This window comes from Pseudophryne corroboree, chromosome 8, assembly GCF_028390025.1.
Source record: "Pseudophryne corroboree isolate aPseCor3 chromosome 8, aPseCor3.hap2, whole genome shotgun sequence".
Classification (NCBI taxonomy): Eukaryota; Metazoa; Chordata; class Amphibia; order Anura; family Myobatrachidae; genus Pseudophryne; species Pseudophryne corroboree.
The window spans coordinates 229,886,852-229,908,829 of record NC_086451.1 but is presented as its reverse complement, the minus strand read 5'-3'; positions in this window follow the sequence as shown (position 1 = coordinate 229,908,829).

Genomic DNA, 21,978 nt, shown 5'->3' with positions numbered 1-21,978 from the left:
GTCATATTTTGTGCTTATGTCTCCTTATGCATAAATATGAGGAATGGGTGTGGTACGGGCTGTGATAGCATATGGGCTCACGCAGACTGGAACACAGATATACAGATGTAGCGTACTCATCTTGCTGCGGCATGCCAGGCTGTGACTATTCGTAGTTGCCGATCACTCCATTAATTCCATTTGGAATTAATGGAGCAGTCGCCAGCTGCAAATAGTCACAGATCAGCTTGCGACACAACATGCCACATTGCAGCAAAGATGATCATGTCTACATCTCTATATGCACCTATTAGGTGGCATATACTGTAACTTACAGGTGCTTTCAAATATTATATATATTTTTTTATTAAAGGACAATAATGGATGTTAGTATTTATATGCACTTTTTTTTATTTGTGTCTTTATTATTTATTAATAACTGTTCCATACCCTCCAACTGTACCTTTTTGGCAGGTACAATACCTTTTTTTCTATGGTCTGTACCGATTTGTGACTCTCCATTTTTCCATTGAAAGTATAGGAAAAGGGGTGTGGTCACGCGCCCCTTTACCCGTGGTCACGTCCCCTTTCCTAATTTGTACCGATTTGTATGTGTAAAATGTTGGAGGGTATGCTGTTCTTTCCTGGCAGTGTTAGATGCATTTATTTATTTATTTTGAGGCCTCATTGTACATCTGCATTTTGGATGCAAACTACTTCCAATTGTATATCTGCATGTATATATTTATTGTAAACTATAATATTGCACATTATTTTCATTGCCTCCGCCTTTTTCCCCACAGTCCACTACTCTTATTACCCTCTACCCACATCGTTCTACCTTTCCTTATATCTCTCCCTCTTCCCCCATCTCTCTGCCCCTGTGTCACACTTTCCCTCCCTTTACCTTCTCTTTATCTTCTCTTGCTCTCAATTCTCTCTAATTTAGCAAAACTGCAACTGAAGCTGAATCAGGTCCATATTCCAAACTGCACTGTGGTTGGAGTGATGACGCTGATGTGACTGTCCACCATTCTATGTATCACTGTTCTAGGAGGCATGTATGGTGCCAGTAGCCGGACAGTTTGCTGATCCTTGTAGTGCCATGTTGGAAGATTGTCGGGTGCCTCCATGTGATTTGGTTCTCTACTGAGAAATACATCAAGGTATGACCAAAAGTGGTGCTATTATTATGTAGTATAGGACCACCACAGCAGGGACGCCTTTACGTAGCTAGTGGCTTACCATATGTTTGCAAATGTATGTAATGGACATCTCTGCATTTCTATTATCATGTAGGATGTATGACTCTCTTGCAGGTCCATTGTAGTGAGCTGCAGGTATTTGTTTAAACTTACAAATATGAAATCACAGTCCAGTATTACATACGGGTGTGGTATTGAAAGTCGACAGTAACTAGGTCGACAATGTCTAGGTCGACCACTATTGGTCGACAGTAACTAGGTCGACAGGGTCAAAAAGTCGACATGGTCAAAAGGTCGACATGTTCTAGGTCGACAGGTCAAAAGGTCGACATTAATTTTTAATGTTATTTTGGTGTCATTTTCTTCGTAGAGTGACTGGGAACCCCAATTAGTGCACCGCGTCCCCTCGCATGGCTCGCTTCGCTCGCCATGCTTCGGGCATGGTGCCTTCGCTCCGCTACCGATTCGCTCGGCACAGATTACCGTTCCAATCGTAGTCCACGTGGATCATTAAGTATGAAAAGGTTCAAAAAAAGAAAAAAATTGTGAAAAACTCATGTCGACCTTTTGACCTGTCGACCTAGAACATGTCGACATTTTGACCATGTCGACCTTTTGACCCTGTCGACCTAGTTACTGTCGACCAATAGTGGTCGACCTAGACATTGTCGACCTAGTTACTGTCAACTTTCAATCCGGATCCCATTACATATACCCATGCTTGGTGGTGGACTGCCACTTTGCATAGTAAAAGCAACCTAACTTGTATAGGGTTATTGACATGATTGGAGGCAGCGCCATAACTAGACATTTTGATTCCCTGTGCCAGAATGAGATTCGGTGCGCCCTTCCATATTTAAAATGGGGACAGCGCACGCTATAAGCGCATGCCAAAAATATAGGGGAGTGGCTTGATGGGGAAGGGGCATGGCCAAATAATAGTACCAATTCAAATTATACCGCACAGTAGTGTCTGTCATTCAAATTACACCACACAGTAGTACCCCTTAAACACATTATGCATGGTAGAGCCCTTTACACACATTACGCCAGGTAGATCCTCATATACACATTATGCCAGGTGAATCCTCTGATAAACATTAAACCAGCTAGAGACCCTTATCCACATTATGCCAGGAAGAGCCTCTTATACACATTACACCAGCCCCTAATCCTCATTACACCAGGTAGAACCCCTACAGAGAGTGAGAGAGGTCAGGGCCGGATTTCCCACTAGGTACGTGAGGCACGTGCCTAAGGGCGGCACCGGCTGGAGGCGACACAGCATTCCCCCCAAAAACCAGTGGCTCTGCAAGCGGCTGCGTGCTGACTTCCTCATAGTAGTAATAGTCACTGTGGTGGGTGGCCGCTCTGACCGCACTGTGTCTGCTGGGGGCCATCTGAGAATTGGTTCCTCCCGGGGTGCTGGCTGAGGAGGCGGTAAGTTGGCTGTTAGGAGGCTTGGGGGCATGTAGCGGGCATGGATGGCAGGTGGGCACCAGTTATCTCCGCAGCAGCACAGCAGGGCAGGGTGAGCATGTGGGAGGCTGTGCTGATCTCACAAAGCCAAACTTTCCCCACTATCTGCCAGCTGTACCCGAGCGCGCTTCCTACTCCTCTACCATCTCCACCCGGCCGGCAGCTGGAGCTATGGGAGTGCTCCGTCTGCACTTCCCTGTCCCTGCCTGACTCCTGTCACCTATACTCAGGGACGGATTGGGCTTTAATGTAACCGGGAACGTCCCCGGGAGGCCGAGTGCACTGTGGGGCACATTGCCGCATGTGGCTCTGCGCCCAGTATCGCGTCACTCACTATTATAGTTGCTAGCCGTCAGCACCTATCAGGGGCCACAGCTAGGGGGAGCTCTGGCACTGATGATAGGCAGTCATCTCACGTGACAGAGCTCCTCCAGTGGCAGTCACCAGTTCCCAGGAGCCCCGCAGCACACGCGCAGGGTGAGTGATATCTGTACTCCTTTGGCTGGCCACTTTGCTTTCCTATCTTGCTCTTTCTGCTACACCCCCAACCCCATATCACACACACTCCAACCACCCCACCCGTGGGCCGCTGCACCTACCCTATCCCACCCGCGGGCCGCGGCACACCCCCTCCCCCACCCACAGCATTCCTCCACCCGCAGCACCCCCCTACCTCCTCCACTCATGGTGTAATGGGATATCATTGGTCATTTTAAAATATAAATTGTGGTGGCATATCATTTCTAGGAAATAAAATACGCTGTTGTGACTGACAGACGCTGTAGTGCGGTATAATGTGACTGACGGACACTGTAGTGTGGTGTAATGTGACTGATGGATGCTGTAGTGTGGTGTAATGTGACTGACGGATGCTGTAGTGTGGTGTAATGTGACTGACAGACGCTGTAATGCGGTATAATGTGACTGACGGATGCTGTAGTGTGGTGTAATGTGACTGACGGATGCTGTAGTGTGGTGTAATGTGACTGATGGATGCTGTAGTGTGGTGTAATGTGACTGATGGATGCTGTAGTGTGGTGTAATGTGACTGATGGATGCTATAGTGCAGTGTAATGTGACTGACAGACGCTGTAATGCGGTATAATGTGACTGATAGATGCTGTTGTATGGTGTAATGTGAGTGATGGACACTGCTGTGTGGTGTAATGTGACTGACAGACGCCATTGTGTATGGTAATGTTACTGAAGGACGCTGCTGTGCGGGGTAATGTGAGTGACGGACACTTCTGTATGATGTAATGTGAGTGAACATGTATAATGAGCTACCTTCTGCAATGTGTATAAGGGGCTACTTGGTGCAATGCATATAAGAGGCTACCTGGTGCAACATGTATAGTGGGCTACCTGGTGCAATGTGTATAATAGGGCTAGAAACCACAATATGCACTTGGATCAAAAATTGGTTAGATAATAGGGAGCAGCACGTTTTGGTTAATGGGTTTTTTTTCACATTGGACTGAACTGCTAAGTGGTGTGCCACAAGGCTCAGTATCAGTTGTTCAATATTTTCATTAACAACCTAACAGAAGGTCTAGAGAGCATGGTGTCAATTTTTGCAGATGATACCAAATTGTGTAAAGTTATAAATGCGGAGGGGGATGCTGAGTTGCTTCAGAATGACTTAGTTAAATTAGAAGTGTGGGCAGCGAAATGGAGAATGTGCTTCAATACAGACAAGTGTAAGGTAATGCACTGTGGTAACAAGAACAAAAATAACACCTACATACTAAATGGGGTAAAATTAGGGGATCCTGTACTGGAAAAGGACTTAGGTGTCCTCATAGATAGCATACTAAGCAGTAGTACCCAAAGTAGAACTGCATAAAAGAAGGCTAATAAGATATTAGCATGCATAAAACGGGGAATTGATGCTAGGGACGAGAGTGTTATACTCCCGTTATATAAATCACTAGTGAGGCCACACCTTGAATACTGTGTACAATTCTGGGCACCTTACTACAAAAAGGATATCATGGAGCTAGAAAAGGTTCAGAGGCGGGCGAACAAACTAATTAAGGGTATGGAGACGCTGGAATACGAGGAAAGTCTTGCAAGACTAGGCATGTTTACACTGGAAAAGAGGAGACTAAGAGGGGACATGATCAACATCTACAAATATATAAGGGGACAATACACAGATCTTGCGCAGGACCTGTTTTTGGTTAGATCAACACAGAGAACTCGTGGACACTCGCTGTGTTAGAGGAGAGGAGATTCCGCACAATACGGCGTAAAGGCTTTTTTACGGTAAGGATTATACGGTTTGGAATTCCCTGCCTGAGGGAGTTGAAATGGCGGACTCAGTCAACACCTTTAAGAATGGGTTAGATAAATTCCTAATGGATAATGATATCCAGGGTTATGGTGCATAGTCATGCACTATAGTTATAAAAAAGAGGGATAAAACGTAACGACAGACATCAGCATCAGTCAAAAAATTTTACCAAATAATCCTGCATAGGAGACCACAAATAGGTTGAACTCGATGGACAATTGTCTTTTTTCAACCTTAGATACTATGTTACTATGTTACTGGCGCAATGTGTATAATGGGCTCGACCTGACGCAATGTGTATAAGATGCTCTACCTGGCATAATCAGCAGTACTGCCTGGTACAAACAGCAGTCCTCGCACACATACCCCCGCATCAGAGCAGCGGTGCAGCACGGCATTCTTCCCTCCCACCGCCGCATCAAAGCAGCAGGGGACGGGGGTTTGGATGTTCAGCGGCCGATAACACTGTGCTTGGGGGGGGCAGGGCAATATCATTTTGCCTAGGTGCGGCCTGACCCCTAAATCCGGCTCTGAGAGAGGTGTGTGTGTTTAATCCCCCTCACCCCCTCCCTGGAGCATCTCTGTTGTGCTTACATGACTTCTTCCTGTATCTGGAACACCAGCAGTCCACAGCCGCAGACACACTGCCTGCTGTATTGTACAATACAGTGTATTGTACAGAACTGCAGCTGTCAGCTAGCACCAATTGAGGTGGATGCAGACAGCACGCCTGCAGGACAAATACGCAAGGCACAGTCTGCACTAATCTAGTTACGGCCATGCGAAGGGACACCCCCCCCCCCCCCCCCCCCCCCCCCAAGCCACCTCACTATGCCTCACTCTCTCTAAATTTATAAATGTTGCCTGTCCATTAATAACCACTTAAACCCCCTCCTTATGGCTTTCTTTAATTTTCTTTCATTTATAACCTAACTTTCCTTTATAATCCTACTTCCCCCCAATCAAATCACTGCACTTACTATCATTTATTTTGAATATAAAATTACATTCATTCTTACTAGTGATGTGCACCGGAAATTTTTCGGGTTTTGTGTTTTGCTTTTGGATTCGGTTCCGCGCCCGTGTTTTGGATTCGGACGCGTTTTGGCAAAACCTCCCTGAAAATTTTTTGGCGGATTCGGGTGTGTTTTGGATTCGGGTGTTTTTTTACAAAAAACCCTCAAAAACAGCTTAAATCATAGAATTTGGGGGTCATTTTGATCCCGTAGTATTATTAACCTCAATAACCATAATTTAAAATTAATTTCCAGTCTATTCTGAACACCTCACACCTCACAATATTATTTTTAGTCCTAAAATTTGCACCGAGGTCGCTGGATGACTAAGCTAAGCGACCCAAGTGGCCGACACAAACACCTGGCCCATCTAGGAGTGGCACTGCAGTGTCAGACAGGATGGCAGATTTAAAAAATAGTCCCCAAACAGCACATGATGCAAAGAAAAAAAGAGTTGCACCAAGGTCGCTGGATGGCTAAGCTAAGCGACACAAGTGTCCGACACAAACACCTGGCCCATCTAGGAGTGGCACTGCAGTGTCAGACAGGATGGCAGATTTAAAAAATAGTCCCCAAACAGCACATGATGCAAAGAAAAAAAAAGAGGTGCACCAAGGTCGCTGGATGGCTAAGCTAAGCGACACAAGTGGCCGACACAAACACCTGGCCCATCTAGGAGTGGCACTGCAGTGTCAGGCAGGATGGCACTTCAAAAAAATAGTCCCCAAACAGCACATGATGCAAAGAAAAATGAAAGAAAAAAGAGGTGCAAGATGGAATTGTCCTTGGGCCCTACCACCCACCCTTATGTTGTATAAACAGGACATGCACACTTTAACGAACCCATCATTTCAGCGACAGGGTCTGCCAAATGACTGTGACTAAAATTACTGGTTGGTTTGGGCCCCCACCAAAAAAGAAGCAATCAATCTCTCCTTGCACAAACTGGCTCTACAGAGGCAAGATGTCCACCTCCTCCTCATCGTCCGATTCCTCACCCCTTTCACTGTGTACATCCCCCTCCTCACAGATTATTAATTCGTCCCCACTGGAATCCACCATCTCAGGTCCCTGTGTACATTCTGAAGGCAATTGCTGGTGAATGTCTCCACGGAGGAATTGATTATAATTTATTTTGATGAACATCATCTTCTCCACATTTTCTGGAAGTAACCTCGTACGCCGATTGCTGACAAGGTGAGCGGCTGCACTAAACACTCTTTCGGAGTACACACTGGAGGGGGGGCAACTTAGGTAAAATAAAGCCAGTTTCTGCAAGGGCCTCCAAATTGCCTGTTTTTCCTGCCAGTATACGTACGGACTGTCTGACGTGCCTACTTGGATGCGTGACAATTACAATGGTGACAGAATCATATGCAGTGACAGTAGACGACATGTCAGTAATCGTTGGCAGGTCCTTCATTCCGGACCAGATGTCAACACTCGCTCCAGACTGCCCTGCATCACCGCCAGCGGGTGGGCTCGGAATTCTTAGCCTTTTCCTCGCAGCCCCAGTTGCAGGAGAATGTGAAGGAGGAGCTGTTGACAGGTCATGTTCCGCTTGACTTGACAATTTTCTCACCAGCAGGTCTTTGAACCTCTGCAGACTTGTGTCTGCCGGAAAGAGAGATACAACCAGGGACGTGCAGTCAGGGGAGGCAGGGCCTCCCCTGTCATAATGATTAAAATAATAAAAAGAAGATATTTATAACACAGTCTGTTATAAATATCTTTTTTCATTATTTTAATAATTCCCCCCCCTGTGGCTGCTTGTGAGGGTGGGAGGCAGCGGGAGAGGTGCCTCCCGCTGCTAACACTAAAAGTCCGGGCAGCGGGGGGCGGGCAGGGGGCGGGGCGCAGCAATGGGCTGTGAAAGCCCATTGAAAATGAATGGGGAAGCGGCACCTATACTGGTGCCGCAATGACAGGGGCGTGCATTCAGCCCCGATGAATGCACGCCCCTGTCAGTGCCCCAAATGTGATTGGCCCAGCGGATCCAGTGCTGGATCCGCTGTCCAATCACTAGCGAGCCCCCTTCCCGGCTGCAGCGGGCGCCGTGGGCTGTGTGGGCGCCCGCTGCAGCCAGCGCCGCTGAGCGGCGCCGCTGAGCGGCGCTACTATGGGAGAGACGTCATGAGTCATGATGTCTCTCCCATAGTACAGCAGAGACGAGCCGGCGGACGGAGACGGAGGACAGCGCTAATGGAGCTGCGCTGCTGGAGCGGTAAGTATGTGTGTGTGGTTTTTTTTTTGTGTGTGTGTTGGGGGCAGAGCAACAGGGGTTCAGCAACTGGGGGGCACAACAACAAGGGGCACAGCAACAGGGGCACAACTATAAGGGGCACAGCAAAAGAGGCACAACTATAAGGGGCACAGCAAAAGGGACACAACTATAAGGGGTACAACTATAAGGGGCACAACTATAAGGGGCACAGCAAAAGGGGCACAACTATAAGGTTCACAGCAAAAGGGGCACAGCAAAAAGGGCACAACTATAAGGGGCACAGCAAAAGGGGCACAACTATAAGTGGCACAACTATAAGGGGCACAGCAAAAGGGGCACAACTAGAAGGGGCACAGCAACAGGGGCACAACTATAAGGGGCACAGCAAAAGGGGCACAACTATAAGGGGCACAACTATAAGGGGCACAGCAAAAGGGGCACAACTACAAGGGGCACAGCAACAGGGGCACAACTATAAGGGGCACAGCAACTGGGGGGCACAACTACAAGGGGCACAGCAACTGGGGGGCACAACTACAAGGGGCACAGCAACTGGGGGCACAATTACAGGGGTCACAGCTACTGGGGGCACAGCTACTGGGGGCAAAGCTACAGGGTGCACAGCGACTGGGGGCACAGCGACTGGGGGCAAAGCTACAGGGGGCACAGCGACTGGGGGCACAACTACTCGGGGCACAGCTAGGGGGCACAGCTATTGGGTGCAAAGCTACAAGGGGCACAGCGACTGGGGTCACAACTACGGGGGGCACAGCGACTGGGGGCAAAGCTACAGGGGTCACAGCGACTGGGGGCACAACTACTCAGGGCACTGCTACAAGGGGCACAGCTACAATGGGCACAGCTACAGGGGTCACAACTACTGGGGGCACAGCCACAAGGGGCAAAGCTACAGGGGGCATAGTTACAAAGGGCACAGCGACTGGGGGCACAACTACAGGGGTCACAACTACTCATGGCACTGCTACTGGGGGCACTGCTACAGGGGACAAAGCTACTAGGGGTACAGCTACTAGGCTCACAACGGCGTGGGATGTAGGTAAGTATGTGTGAGTGTGTAAGTGTGTTTTAATAAATTTTTACTTTCACGGTGTGTGTGTTGTGTTTTTATTTGGGTATTTTGTTGTTGTTGAAGAACTACAGGTACCAGCGGGCCCGTTATTTCCCTGCATGCTGGTACGTGAGGTTCTCCAAGCACCAGCAAGCGGGGGAGGCTTGCTGGGCCTTGTAGTTCCACAACAAAAAACAATATTCTTTTTTATACACACTTATGGCTATCAGCCCGGCACCCACCGCCCAGGGGTGCTGGGGACAGCCTCGGCTTCACGCCTGGCCCTTGGGTGCCTGGAGGGGGGGGACCTCTTGATTTAAGGGGTCCCCACTCCTCCAAGGAACCCCGGCCAGTGGTGACTAGTTGAGGGGGTAATGCCACGGCTGCAGGGACCTACATAAATGTGTCCCCCGGCTGTGGCATTATGTCCCTGGCTAGTGGAGCCCGGTGCTGGTTTTAAAAATACGGGGGACCCCTACATCTTTTGTCCCCCGTATTTTTGGAACTAGGACCGGTCTAAGAGCCCGGTGCTGGTTGTCTAAATACGGGGAACCCCTGTCCAATTTTTTCCCAGTATTTAAACAACCAGGACCGGCTCAAAGAGCCCGAGGCTGGTTATACTTAGGAAGGGGGACCTCACGCATTTTTTTTTTACATTTTTTAACCCATTCAGACCCTTCTCCATTAAGTTAATTAAAGCCCTGGACAACAAAATTGCATTCATGTCCTCCTCCCACTCCCTTCCCAAACACTAATTTTAATTTTTTTCAATAAAAATGTACAATATATCACAAGTATGATGAGCAGGCAGGCAGCGGGCATTGGCGGCATCGGATTGAGATGCAAATTAGTGGCGGAGGGCTGGGTCAGTTGATGGTGGGCGAGTTTGTAAGCCATTGGCGGTGGCAGCAGGCATCGGCTCAGAGGCAGTAGCAGGTATTGGCTCGGCAGCGGTAGGGGTCATCGGCAGGATTCGGCGGACATTATAGCTGTAGTGCCTCACCAGCCTCTGACCTCACCGCACGCCACTGGATACAACGTAGGTTTTAAATCTAGGATCGAGAACGGTGGCCAAAATGTAGTGCTCTGATTTCAACAGATTGACCACCCGTGAATCCTGGTTAAGCGAATTAAGGGCTCCATCCACAAGTCCCAGATGCCTAGCGGAATCGCTCTGTTTTAGCTCCTCCTTCAATGTCTCCAGCTTCTTCTGCAAAAGCCTGATGAGGGGAATGACCTGACTCAGGCTGGCAGTGTCTGAACTGACTTCACGTGTGGCAAGTTCAAAGGGTTGCAGAACCTTGCACAACGTTGAAATCATTCTCCACTGCGCTTGAGTCAGGTGCATTCCCCCTCCTTTGCCTATATCGTAGGCAGATATATAGGCTTGAATGGCCTTTTGCTGCTCCTCCATCCTCTGAAGCATATAGAGGGTTGAATTCCACCTCGTTACCACCTCTTGCTTCAGATGATGGCAGGGCAGGTTCAGGACTGTTTGCTGGAGCTCCAGTCTTCGGCACGCGGTGGCTGAATCCCAAAAGTGGCCCGCAATTCTTCGGGCCACCGACAGCATCTCCTGCATGCCCCTGTCATTTTTTAAATAATTCTGCACCACCAAATTCAATGTATGTGCAAAACATGGGACGTGCTGGAATTTGCCCAGATGTAATGCACGCACAATATTGGTGGCGTTGTCCGATGTCACAAATCCCCAGGAGAGTCCAATTGGGGTAAGCCATTCTGCGATGATGTTCCTCAGTTTCCGTAAGAGGTTGTCAGATGTGTGCCTCTTATGGAGAGCGGTGATACAAAGCGTAGCCTGCCTAGGAACGAGTTGGCGTTTGCGAGATGCTGCTACTGGTGCCGCCGCTGCTGTTCTTGCTGCGTGAGGCAATACATCTACCCAGTGGGCTGTCACAGTCATATAGTCCTGAGTCTGCCCTGCTCCACTTGTCCACATGTCCATGGTTAAGTGGACATTGGGTACAACTGCATTTTTTAGGACACAGGTGACTCTTTTTCTGACGTCTGTGTACATTTTCGGTATCGCCTGCCTAGAGAAATGGAACCTAGATGGTATTTGGTACCGGGGACACAGTACCTCAATCAAGTCTCTAGTTGCCTGTGAATTAACGGTGGATACCGGAAACACGTTTCTCACCACCCAGGCTGCCAAGGCCTGAGTTATCCGCTTTGCAGCAGGATAACTGCTGTGATATTTCATCTTCCTTGCAAAGGACTGTTGGACAGTCAATTGCTTACTGGAAGTAGTACAAGTGGTCTTCCGACTTCCCCTCTGGGATGATGATCGACTCCCAGCAGCAACAACAGCATCGCCAGCAGCAGTAGGCGTTACACTCAAGGATACATCGGAGGAATCCCAGGCAGGAGTGGACTCCTCAGACTTGACAGTGACATGGCCTGCAGGACTATTGGCTTTCCTGTCTAAGGAGGAAATAGACACTGAGGGAGTTGGTGGTGTGGTTTGCAGGAGCTTGGTTACAAGAGGAAGGGATTTAGTGCTCAGTGGACTGCTTCCGCTGTCATCCAAAGTTTTTGAACTTGTCACTGACTTCTGATGAATGCGGTCCAGGTGACGTATAAGGGAGGATGATCCTAGGTGGTTAACGTCCTTACCCCTACTTATTACAGCTTGACAAAGGCAACACATGGCTTGACACCAGTTGTCCGCATTTCTGTTAAAATAATTCCACACCGAAGAGGTGATTTTTTTTGTATTTTGACCAGGCATGTCAATGTCCATATTCATCCCACGGACAACAGGTGTCTCCCCGGGTACCTGACTTAAACAAACCACCTTACCATCAGAATCCTCCTTGTCAATTTCCTCCGCAGCGCCAGCAACACCCATATCCTCATCCTGGTGTACTTCAACAGTGACATCTTCAATTTGACTATCAGGAACTGGACTGCGGGTGCTCCTTCCAGCACTTGCAGGGGGCGTGCAAATGGTGGAAGGCGCAACCTCGTCCCGTCCAGTGTTGGGAAGGTCAGGCATCGCAACCGACACAATTGGACTCTCCTTGGGGATTTGTGATTTAGAAGAACGCACAGTTCTTTGCTGTGCTTTTGCCATCTTAACTCTTTTAAGTTTTCTAGCAGGAGGATGAGTGCTTCCATCCTCAGGTGAAGCTGAACCACTAGCCTTGAACATAGGCCAGGGCCTCAGCCGTTCCTTGCCACTCCGTGTCGTAAATGGCACATTGGCAAGTTTACGCTTCTCCTCAGACGATTTTGATTTAGATTTTTGGGTCATTTTACTGAGCTTTATTTTTTTGGATTTTACATGCTCTCTACTATGACATTGGGCATCGGCCTTGGCAGACGACGTTGATGGCATTTCATCGTCTCGGCCATGACTAGTGGCAGCAGCTTCAGCACGAGGTGGAAGTGGATCTTGATCTTTCCCTATTTTACCCTCCACATTTTTGTTCTCCATTTTTTAATGTGTGGAATTATATGCCAGTAATATATCAATAGCAATGGCCTACTACTATATATACTGCGCACAACTGAAATGCACCACAGGTATGGAAGGATAGTATACTTGACGACACAGAGGTAGGTAGAGCAGTGACCTACTGTACCGTACTGCTATATAGTATATACTGGTGGTCAGCAAACTGTGCAAAACTGAAATGCACCACAGATATGGATGGATAGTATACTTGACGACACAGAGGTAGGTAGAGCAGTGGCCTACTGTACCGTACTGCTATATATTATATACTGGTGGACAGCAAACTGTGCAAAACTGAAATGCACCACAGGTATGGATGGATAGTATACTTGACGACACAGAGGTAGGTAGAGCAGTGGCCTACTGTACCGTACTGCTATATAGTATATACTGGTGGTCAGCAAACTGTGCAAAACTGAAATGCACCACAGGTATGGATGGATAGTATACTTGACGACACAGAGGTAGGTAGAGCAGTGGCCTTCTGTACCGTACTGCTATATAGTATATACTGGTGGTCAGCAAACTGTGCAAAACTGAAATGCATTACAGGTATGGATGGATAGTATACTTGACGACACAGAGGTAGGTAGAGCAGTGGCCTACTGTACCATACTGCTATATAGTATATACTGGTGGTCAGCAAACTGTGCAAAACTGAAATGCACCACAGGTATGGATGGATAGTATACTTGACGACACAGAGGTAGGTAGAGAAGTGGCCTACTGTACCGTACTGATATATATTATATACTGGTGGACAGCAAACTGTGCAAAACTGAAATGCACCACAGGTATGGATGGATAGTATACTTGACGACACAGAGGTAGGTAGAGCAGTGGCCTACTGTACCGTACTGCTATATATTATATACTGGTGGACAGCAAACTGTGCAAAACTGAAATGCACCACAGGTATGGATGGATACTAGTATACTTGACGACACAGAGGTAGGTAGAGCAGTGGCCTACTGTACTGTACTGCTATATAGTATATACTGGTGGTCAGCAAACTATGCAAAACTGAAATGCACCACAGGTATGGATGGATAGTATACTTGATGACACAGAGGTAGGTAGAGCAGTGGCCTTCTGTACCGTATTGCTATATAATATATACTGGTGGTCAGCAAACTGTGCAAAACTGAAATGCACCACAGGTATGGATGGATAGTATACTTGACGACACAGAGGTAGGTAGAGCAGTGGCCTACTGTACCGTAATGCTATATATTATATACTGGTGGTCAGCAAACTGTGCAAAACTGAAATGCACCACAGGTATGGATGGATAGTATACTTGACGACACAGAGGTAGGTAGAGCAGTGGACTACTGTACCGTACTGCTATATATATAGTTATACTGGTGGTCAGCAAAATTCTGCACTGTCCTCCTACTATATACTACAATGCAGCACAGATATGGAGCGTTTTTCAGGCAGAGAACATATAATACTGGTGGTCACTGGTCACTGGTCAGCAAAACTCTGCACTGTCCTCCTACTATATAATACTGCTGGTCCCCAGTCCCCACAATAAAGCAATTAGCACACTGAGCACAGATATTTGCAGCACACCGAGCACAGTCAGATATGGAGCATTTTTCAGGCAGAGAACGTAGATATTTGCACTTGCAGCACACCGAGCACAGATATTTGCAGCACACTGAGAAAAAGATATTTGCAGCACAATTTGCAGCCCACTGAACATAGAAACTGAGAGGACGCCAACCACGTCCTCTCACGATCATCTCCAATGCACGAGTGAAAAATGGCGGTGACGCGCGGCTCCTTATATAGAATACAAATCTCACGAGAATCCGACCGCAGGATGACGACGTTCGGGCGTGCTCGGGTTAACCGAGCAAGGCGGGAGGATCCGAGTCTGCCTCGGACCCGTGTAAAATGGGTGAAGTTCGGGGGGGTTCGGATCCCGAGGATCCGAACCCGCTTATCACTAATTCTTACCCACTCACCCCTCCCTAGTGCAACAGTGGCTGCTTGCTGAGATCACTCACTAGAGGTCTGCCCACTGCTCCCGCCCAAACGCCACGGCTCCTTGTGACACAGGGCACTGTGGGATGGTAAAGATATGATGACACTGTGCCAAAGATAGGGTAAGCTGGGAGAGGGCGGAGCATGTGGGGGAAAGCTGCAGCACGTCCTGCTGTCTTGTATGTAGTGGTGTCTACAGCAGGGAAGGAGCCGAGCGCACCGTTACATACATGACAGCGGGCAGCGCTGCAGCTTGAGGTGGTGGTGAGCGGCCCTGTGGGTGCTGCACCTAGAGAGATTATGCACTATGTGCAAGGCACCACCGGCACTACCCTAGTTACAGCCCTGATTGGAGGTCACACAAAGAAATGAGACAATGACAACACTCACTCATTTGCCTGCAGTACAGTCCTCTTTCTTGAGTTGTGTGCTTGGGACTACTGATGACCTAGATGAGACACTTGCCAGAATTGGTTTGTTCTGTCACACTGCTTACCTTTGGCTCATAGCCCCACTACACTACCCAGAGTTCCTGCATGACAGATAAGTGATTCATTTGTTTTTGACAGGGCCGTAAATAGGTGTGTGACATCAGTGCCATCGTCCAGGGTGCAGAATGGTCACTGCCCCACAGGTCCTACATCCGGTAGCCAGGGTGCTGTTCCAGTATCGCTGCTGCAGTGCCGCACGTAGCGTCCGTTAAATGCTCCAGGCCATGGGTGGATTGGCCCACCAGGACACCATGACAGCTTCCGATGGGCCAGTCCCATATCCCCCTCAGCAAGGCCTATTCACACTCAGGCTTGGCTGGCTCACACTGCTTCCAGTACTTGCGGTTCACTGGAACGCAATACGAAAGTTAGGCTAGCGGGCACTTCCAGGTGCCGCTAGTCGTGAAAAGTGTTGAAGCTGTTCTACCAATGGGGGACCTGGAGAAAGTTAACCAGCCTAGCAGCATCCTCTCTCTGGCCCGAGCCAAAGGTCTCTTCAATGAGCCCGGCCGGGGAGCAGCAGCATAGCAATGGTCGGAGCCGGGTTCACTACACCCGCTGCCTCCCTAGCTCCCGCACTCTAGCACTGAAGGGGACCCAGCAGAGAGGTTATTTTTAATTACATTATTTGCATTATGATGATAGTGTAAGAGTTAGGGCATCCCCGGTCATGTATGGTTTGGGGACTGGACAGGAGCAGGACGTACCTTGTTCTCAGGATGCCAGCTGATCAGTCTGCACTCACAGCCAGCCCTGGGATAATCTCTAATGCAAAGACCTTCAGCTCTATAGCTGCCCAATGTGTCTGTCCATGATGATGGGCCTATTTATCTAATGCAGTGGCGACATATGTAATGCGGTGGCTACATATGTAATGCGGTGGCTACATATGTAATGCGGTGGCTACGTGTGTAATGCGATGGCTATGTATGTAGGGGGCCATTCAGAGTTGTTCGCTCGTTATTTTTTTCTCGCAACGGAGCGATTAGTCGCTAATGCGCATGCGCAATGTCCACAGTGCGACTGCGCCAAGTAAATTTGCTATGCAGTTAGGTATTTTACTCACGGCATTACGAGGTTTTTTCTTCGTTCTGGTGATCGTAATGTGATTGACAGGAAGTGGGTGATTCTGGGTGGAAACTGGACGTTTTATGGGTGTGTGCGAAAAAAACGCTACCGTTTCTGGGAAAAACGCAGGAGTGGCTGGAGAAACGGAGGAGTGTCTGGCCAAACGCTGGGTGTGTTTGTGACGTCAAACCAGGAACGAAACTGACTGAACTGATCACAGATGCCGAGTAAGTGTGGAGCTTCTCAGAAACTGCTAAGAAGTGTCTATTCGCAATTTTGCTAATCTTTCGTTCGCAATTTTGATAAGCTAAGATTCACTTCCAGTAGGCGGCGGCTTAGCGTGTGCAAAGCTGCTAAAAGCAGCTTGCGAGCGAACAACTCGGAATGAGGGCCGTAATGCGGTGGCTACAGTGGTGGATTTAAGGGGGGCACCAAGGCACATGCCTCCCTGTCATTTAGGAATTGATTTTTTTTTTTACTGCGCAGTTAAATAATGGCCGCGCTGCACGCACGCACCTGACATTAGGCTGCTGGATGTCCCTCCACTGTCAGATGCTCTGCTCCACCTTCCTGCATTGCCAGGCAAGTGTGTTCCTCCTCCTGATTGGCTCCCTGGAGAAATGTGACATGCAGTGAGTGCAGTCAGTGCAGAGGACCCGAGCAGAAGCTTCCCAGTTTCAGCCCTGCCGCCGCCGCTGAGGTACAGCGCACCAGCAGCCGCAGCCCACCCAGACACAGCGCACTGGCACCTCCGCGGCCACCAAAGGTCTGGGACAGCAGCCGCCGGCACCGCCAACAAGGGACAGCGCACCCGTCAGCCCACCAAGTTACACCGCCACTGAGGGTACCATCCGGGACATCGCACGTACTCCCAGCCTACCAGCCACCAGAGAAAGAAGACACACTGGTGCTGCGGACCAGACCCCCAGGCCAGCAAGTAAGAAAACACCAGGCCCTGCTTTCTTCATTCATGGTCAGGTCCGTCAGTGTCTGGTGAATGGTGTTTTGCTGGGTGACCAGGGTGGGGGTAGAAGGCCCATGAATTTAGGAGCCTGCTGCTGAGGTGTGGGCCTGGAGGGTCTCAAGTGATGAGGACAGAGGCCTGGTGCTGCCGCTTATGGTGCCCCCCTGTAATTTTTTTTCTGGTTTCGCCCCTGGGTGGCTACGTATGTAATGTGGTGCTATTTGTGTAATGAGATGCTATACTTGTAATGTGGTGCTATTCGTATAGTGCAGTGTTATACCTGTAATGTGGTGTTATTCATGTTATGTGGTGCTATTTGTGTAATGCAGTGCTATTCGTGTAATGTGGTGCTATTTATGTAATAATGTGGTGGCTATGAATGTAATCAGGGGCGGATTGGCCACTGGGACAGATTCTGCTGCGCTGCTCCCCTGTGTCTGTGTTTCACTACTTATGTGTGCTCCCCCTCCCTGTACTGTGCTGTATGTAGTGTGTGCTCCCTCCCTGTACTGTGCTGTATGTAGTGTGTGCTCCCTCCCTGTACTGTGCTGTATGTAGTGTGTTCTCCCTCCCTGTACTGTGCTGTATGTAGTGTGTGCTCCCTCCCTGTACTGTGCTGTATGTAGTGTGTGCTCCCCCTCCCTGTACTGTGCTATATGTAGTGTGTGCTCCCCCTCCCTGTACTATGCTGTATGTAGTGTGTGCTCCCTCCCTGTACTGTGCTGTATGTAGTGTGTGCTCCCTCCCTGTACTGTGCTGTATGTAGTGTGTGCTCCCTCCCTGTACTGTATGTAGTGTATGCTCCCTCCCTGTACTGTGCTGTATGTAGTGTGTGCTCCCTTCCTGTACTGTGCTGTATGTAGTGTGTGCTCCCTCCCTGTACTGTGCTGTATGTAGTGTGTGCTCCCTCCCTGTACTGTGCTGTATGTAGTGTGTGCTCCCTCCCTGTACTGTGCTGTATGTAGTGTGTGCTCCCCCTCCCTGTACTGTGCTGTATGTAGTGTGTGCTCCCTCCCTGTACTGTGCTGTATGTAGTGTGTTCTCCCTCCCTGTACTGTGCTGTATGTAGTGTGTTCTCCCTCCCTGTACTGTGCTGTATGTAGTGTGTGCTCCCTCCCTGTACTGTGCTGTATGTAGTGTGTGCTCCCTCCCTGTACTGTGCTGTATGTAGTGTGTGCTCCCCCTCCCTGTACTGTGCTATATGTAGTGTGTGCTCCCCCTCCCTGTACTATGCTGTATGTAGTGTGTGCTCCCTCCCTGTACTGTGCTGTATGTAGTGTGTGCTCCCTCCCTGTACTGTGCTGTATGTAGTGTGTGCTCCCTCCCTGTACTGTATGTAGTGTATGCTCCCTCCCTGTACTGTGCTGTATGTAGTGTATGCTCCCTCCCTGTACTGTGCTGTATGTAGTGTGTGCTCCCTTCCTGTACTGTGCTGTATGTAGTGTGTGCTCCCTCCCTGTACTGTGCTGTATGTAGTGTGTGCTCCCTCCCTGTACTGTGCTGTATGTAGTGTGTGCTCCCTCCCTGTACTGTGCTGTATGTAGTGTGTGCTCCCCCTCCCTGTACTGTGCTGTATGTAGTGTGTGCTCCCCCTCCCTGTACTGTGCTGTATGTAGTGTGTGCTCCCCCTCCCTATACTGTGCTATATGTAGTGTGTGCTCTCCCTCCCTGTACTTTGAAACATATAAGGTTAAAAAAAGTGGTTTGTAGAATGAAAAATCAATAAAATCAGAAGTAGATTAAAGGCATGACAGCAGTCCTTGTATATTCAGACGTACAGCTATACATCAGGGAAGGGCATTGTAGCAGCATATGCATAAAGTCGCATGTAAACATTAGCATAACATAACGCAAAGGAGGCCCCAACTGTGTCTATCTCAGAATCAGGACCTCTGTGGAGTGACCCCACCCCTTGACAGACCCCTCTCCCTCAGACCCCACCCCCATTAGGGCTGCTTCCATAAATTTTCCGGGCTGGTGTTTGATCCCAATCGCCCCTGCTCCAAGCATACACCCCTGCAGTGTGTACAGCCACCCGAAATGTCATACTTCCCTGTGGTGGCAGCCTCACCCATTCAGTACGTCATCATGACATTATATACTCAGGAGGCAAGGCTGGCACAGGGCTCAGTGTTGTTCTCTTACCAACTGTACTGGTTTTCAGCACCAAGGGGAGGCTTATGGGAAACAGAACCCTCTATCCAGAAGAACAGGAGGAATGCTGGACCCCAGGTAAGTAATATTTAGCATTATTATGCAATGTGATAAATGTAAATACAGATGTATCCTCATACATCATTGCTCATAGCGCACTATTTAGGGTCCTGTGTCGCGAGTTAGAAATAACGTTATGGCGTGCGTTGTGTCCCACGCCATGTAATACACAGTTTAAGCGCTGGGTGGCGGATGCTCCACGTTAAAACTACAGTGCTGAACACAATGGCCAATCACGTTCTTCCCTTTATAAAAAAATCCCTTTCCACAAAATACAATGCCACGCTGCCGCCCTGTTCAGTCAATTAATTTTTCGTTACGTTGTGTACAAAATGCCGGATAGCATTAATATGACTCCCAGATGGTCTCCAGCCACGATGCCGCCCGTTCACACTAGCTATTGATATTGTCCTTACAGTGTGTACAAAATGACGGATAGCATTAGCATAAAAAGCATTCATATCTCGGACAGCTTTTCCAGTTCAGTTGCTTCAAATGGGCAGAAATATTGAATGCACAGTGCAACATGGTCCCTATCTCATGAATATGACTACCAGATGGTATCCATTGCTTTTCCAACACTCTAGGCGTATTCAATCCGTTTATTTTTTTTTAAAAGCAATCAGATACAACATATCACATATACACCTGGAGGGCCTGCCTGTACCATGGTCGGCTGTGGCCTAACGAGTACAGTGTCCGCCTGTAATGCTTGCACTCCCAGGTTCAATACACAGTTCGGCGCCCAATTATTATTTTAATGTATTTAGTTATTCTTTTTTAAGACAATAAAGTTATTTGGTGTGTTGCTACTTCTCTTTATATAAACAAAAGACCGCTTCTACAAAATACAAGGCCACGCTGCCGCCCTGTTCACTCAATTCATCTAGTCGTTACGTTGTGTACAAAATGCCAGATAACATTAGCATAAAAAGCATTCATATTTCGGACAGCCTTTCCAGTTCAGTTGCTTCAAATGGGCAGAAATATTGAATGCACAGTGCAACTTGGTCCTTATCTCAGTAATATGACTCCCAGATGGTCTCCAGCCATGCTGCCGCCCATTCTTCGCTAGCTATTGATATTGTCCTTACAGTGTGTACAAAATGCTGGATAGCATTAGCATAAAAAGCATTCATATTTCGGACAGCTTTTCCAGTTCAGTTGCTTCAAATGGGCAGAAATATTGAATGCACAGTGCAACTTGGTCCCTACTGTATCTCATGAATATGACTACCAGATGGTATCCATAACTTTTCCGACACTGTAGGCATATTCAATCCATTTTTTTAAAGCAATCAAATACAACACATCACATATAAACCCGGAGGGCCTGCCTGTACCATGGTCGGCTGTGGCCTAATGAGTACAGTGTGTGCCTGTGATGCTTGCACTCCCGGGTTCGATACACAGTTCGGCGCCCAATTATTATTTTAATGTATTTATTTATTCTTTTTATTACAATAAGTTATTTGGTGTGTTGCTACTTCTCTTTATATGAAAATACAGTTTGCTTCTTCAAAATACAAGGCCACGCTGCTGCCCTGTACAGTCACTTTATTTTGTCTTTATGATGTGTACAAAATGCTGGAATGCATTAGCATAAGCAGCATTCATATTTCGGACAGCCTTTCTGGTTCAGTTGCTTCAAATGGGCAGAAATATTGAATGCACAGTGCGACTGGGTCCCTATCTCATGAATATGACTCCCAGATGGTATCCATTGCTTTTCCGACACTGTAGGCATATTCAATCCGGTTGTTGTTTTTTAAGCATTCAGATAAAACACATCACATATACACATGGAGAGCCTGCTTGTACCGTGGTCGGCTGTGGCCTAAAGAGAACAGTGTCCACCTGCAATGCTTGCACTCCTGGGTTCGATACCCATTTGTGCTTGATCACTGTTGGGGACAATGTTAAAGCTGTGGCCAGTTCGTCGACCAATTTTTATTTTAATGTATTTATTTATTATTTTTTAATACAATAAACTTTTTTGGTGTGTTGCTACTACTCTTTATATAAAAAAAAGTCTGCTTCTATAAAATGCAAGGCCACGCTGCCGCCCTGTTCAGTCACTTCATTTTGTCGTTACGATGTATACAAAATGCCGGATAGCATTAGCATAAGCAGCATTCATATTTCGGACAGCCTTTCTGGTTCAGTTGCTTCAAATGGGCATAAATATTGAATGCACAATGCACTGGGTCCCTATCTCATGAATATGACTCCCAAATGGTATCCATTGCTTTTCCGACACTGTAGGCGTATTCAATATGTTTATTTTTTTTAAAGCAATCAGATACAACACATCACATATACACCCGGAGGGGCTGCCTGTACCATTGTCGGTTATGGCCTAAGGAGTACAGTGTCCACCTGTGATGCTTGCGCTATGGAGGTCGGTGCCAAATTAATATTTTATTTTAATGTATTTATTTATTCTTTTTTTAATACAATAGTTATTTGGTTTGTTGCTACTTCTCTTTAAATAGAA